The following is a 3731-nucleotide window of genomic DNA, read 5'->3' as shown; positions in this document are numbered from 1 at the left end:
TCATAGGTAATTTTAACCATCTTATTTCCCCTATATAATCACAATAGATAACTTGATTATTAAACCTTTATGTTGTCAAATTCTATAGACATATAGGATCTCAACATATTTGGTGTCTATTTCAGTTCTATCTCTTTTGTGGATGTCTAGTAGTAGGGTATTCGTACAACGAAAGTTGGCATTTACTAGTTTCGTGTTATCTGATTAGTTGTCATCACCATTGCATGCTAAAGTTAAGAACAATGACTTTGAATGAAGTAGTAATGAAGTTAGAATGCCATGTTTGTCTTATACAAGTAATTCAACCTCAATTCTCTTAGTTAATGTTAGTTAGCATAATCTCTTAGTTTAATCAAAACCCAAATTGTTATGTGTATTAGCATTAAACGATAGCCATATCATTGTTTCATAAGTACATAAATTGAACTTATACTAAAGCAGTCTCTGTGGGAACGAACTAGAAAGAATTCTATATTACTTGCGAACGCGACTTGCATGTAATTTAGCGCGTGTTTTCGTCCTAACAGCAGCTGAAGGTACTATGTGTACTCAGGAACCTGTGAAGTGTGTGTATACCCAAAATGGGACACATAGCCCGGATGCGGCCAGGGTGACAACCGGGATACGAAGGTGTCGTCCTTCTACTAGTAGAAAAGGTTTATGAATTTTCCGATATATGACTGATCATCGTATAGTGGTGGCTCCAATGAATGTCCTATTATTCCAATTAAAATTGATATGTAATACCGTAACCCACGCCTAGGTGATGGGTTTACTATAGAGGTATTCACACAATAAAATGAGTCAATAAAAGATATTATTTCGAACAGAGGTGTGTATCATCAGGAAAATGACTCTTGAACATATATATATATATATCCTTATATGGATTAATATGATTTCTTTAACAGTATTTTCATACTGTTGACTTTTATGCTGGACAATCTAGCTCACACTTGTTTTTTTTAAAATGTCACAACACAACAGTTAACCGAGATACCGATCAGAAAGTTGTCATCAAGGAAGCGCATTGGAAACGTGCATCTTTTTCGTAGGTTATTTGGGGCGATTCCACATGTAGAACATATGAGTTGGTTTAGTTTTCAGTTGTTTTTAGTTCAGCTCATATAAGTATGACTTATGTAAGATATTTTATGAACAAACATTTTTTATGCCGCCGGTCTAACATTAAATAAATCTAACATCTGTGTCATGACTTAATTACTTTTGGGTTGTAATAATATCACTTATGGATTTAAAAACACTAGCAATGCATTTGTTTTCGTTTCTAAGACAATAACCTGCGATTGTGTGTAATAGTAAGTTTGGGGTCATAAATGTATGCATTAGTTATATTATGGTACAAGATAAGTATTGAAACAGGAGTTATGACAACGTGATCTTCTAAATCCCTGACCCGGGATTTGGGGGCATCACAATGACATCCTAAAGATATCATTCATCACTTACTTTGGTGTTTTATGTTACCTATGTTGGCTTTCAGTCGCAAGAATGCAGGAGCTACGTACCAAAGATTGGTAAACAAGATTTTCAAAAATCTTATCGAGAAGATGATGAAGGTCTATGTAGATTACATGTTAGTCAAGAGCCATGTAAATACAGATCACATTCCCATTTAAGGGTCGATTTTCAGTTTTTGAGATATCACAAGATGATGTTTTATCCCTCCAAGTGTGCTTTTGGAGTATGATCCAAGAATTTTTTAGAATTGATGGTCTTCAAGAGGAGAAATGAGGCAAATCCTGACAAGATAAAGGTCATCCTAGATATGGAACCTCTGAGTTCCATGATGGACATTCAGAAACCCACTAGAAGTCGCCATTTGGTGGAAGAATAGTGGAGTTTAAAGGAAGAGCTTTGCCGTAAATAACCTAGGCTAGAGAGGGTTTTTAGAAATTTGAGAAGTGGGAAATGAGTGAAGTGAAAATTCACTCAATTTCTACTCTTTTAGAGCAACTAAAAGCCGGTAAATGGACCGGTCACACGCCATAACAACCGATTATAGCAAGTTTAGCCCATTAAAAGGCCCAATTCCATAACTTCTAAAAATATTTTAAAAAAATTCCAGAATAAATGAGGGAAGTTAAGAAAAACAAAATATAATTCTAAAAATTCAGAATAAAAATGTTGGGCCTTAAAGCCCAGTCTCCAAATATCTTTTACAAGAATATATAACAAAATCCAAGAGATTTTAGAACGTTTGTGCTTATTGCACAAACGTTTGGGCCAAATTGTTGGGCTTAATAAAAGATCATCCGAAAAATGATTAAAAATCAAAAATTTGAACATGTTACGAGTATGATTCCAGTCATAACGATTAAGGAATCCTATCCATTTAGAGTTGTAATTAGAATAAATTCTAGTCATGTGGCTTAAGTTTGAAGTCATCACGAGAAGAATTCTAGTTATAACGACTAGAAATTCTTACTCATTTAAAACTGCGACAAGAACAAATTTAAGCCTTAACACGACTAGGAATCTTAGTCATGTGGCTTGAATGGGATATCGTCATGAGATGATTCATAGTCATACTGACTAGGAATTCTTACTCATTTAAAGTTGTGAGAATATCAAAATTGTCCCCTAACATGAAAAGAATCATAGTCGTATGACAGGGAATTTTAGTCGGGATGAGCATGATCCTAGTCATTCTAACTAGGAATTTCTTATCATTTAAGTGTGTGACTAGAACTAATTTTGTCCTTAACACAAAAAGAATCATAGTCGTATGGTTTGGAATTCTAGTCGTGACGACCAGAATCCTTGTACTTATGACTATGTCTTTATTAATCGTTTAGAGCTGCGACGAGGAATCTCAGAAGCTGCTTGGATGATTAGAATCCTAGTCGTAAGGAGTAGGATTTCTAGTCTTATCATTTTATTTTTTTTTATTTTTTGAAAAATATGAAAATGGAAAATAATTTCTTAAATTATTTCCTTTATTAAGAAAAATAAAGAAAAATTTGTAAAAATCTAGGAATTAAGAAATAATTCATGAAAAATACTTTTCTTGAAAATGCAAAATAATTCTAAAAAAGCGAAAATTCTAGGAAATATATTGAAGCCTCGAATAAGGCAAATCGTTATAAATGTGTAGGTAGCTCCCTACCTTACGCTAAAAAACGATACCCTACAAGGGCATGAAATAACTTAATTTCAACGAAACCACAAGTAGATCTCCCAGAAGTTGGGGGGATGATAGGAAATAAAAATAACTCTAATTGCATAATTAACATCACATTAATTAGACATGATTTGATCCGAAAGAGAAATCCAATTACTGAGGCTCGAAAATTCTAAATATTTGTCAATTTTTTAATTAATAAATAAAGGCAAATAATAGCTTTTTAATGGTATTCTATTGAGAATATATTTTCTTGAGGATTGACCTACAAGAAACTCCTATTGATAAGGAAGCTTCTGCATTATAAGACTCCAAAGTCCAATCTAAAATAATATGGGTACGTAATTTCTAAAAGTCACTTTTTTGTACTTAAATAATATGGCTGTGTAAAATACTTATTGTTTATGTTAATTTTTGTGAGCAATTACAATAATATAATTTATCATTCATATTACATATATGTAAAATTATCAATTGAAAATAACAAAAAAATCTATTTATATAGTTTAAAATTAATAAGAAAACATTTATGATTAATACTACATTTGGATTCAAATATGAAAAAATAAATAAAAAATGTACGGTT

Source organism: Apium graveolens, chromosome 11 (assembly GCF_009905375.1).
Source record: "Apium graveolens cultivar Ventura chromosome 11, ASM990537v1, whole genome shotgun sequence".
NCBI classification, from domain to species: domain Eukaryota; kingdom Viridiplantae; phylum Streptophyta; class Magnoliopsida; order Apiales; family Apiaceae; genus Apium; species Apium graveolens.
This window is presented reverse-complemented; position numbering follows the sequence as displayed.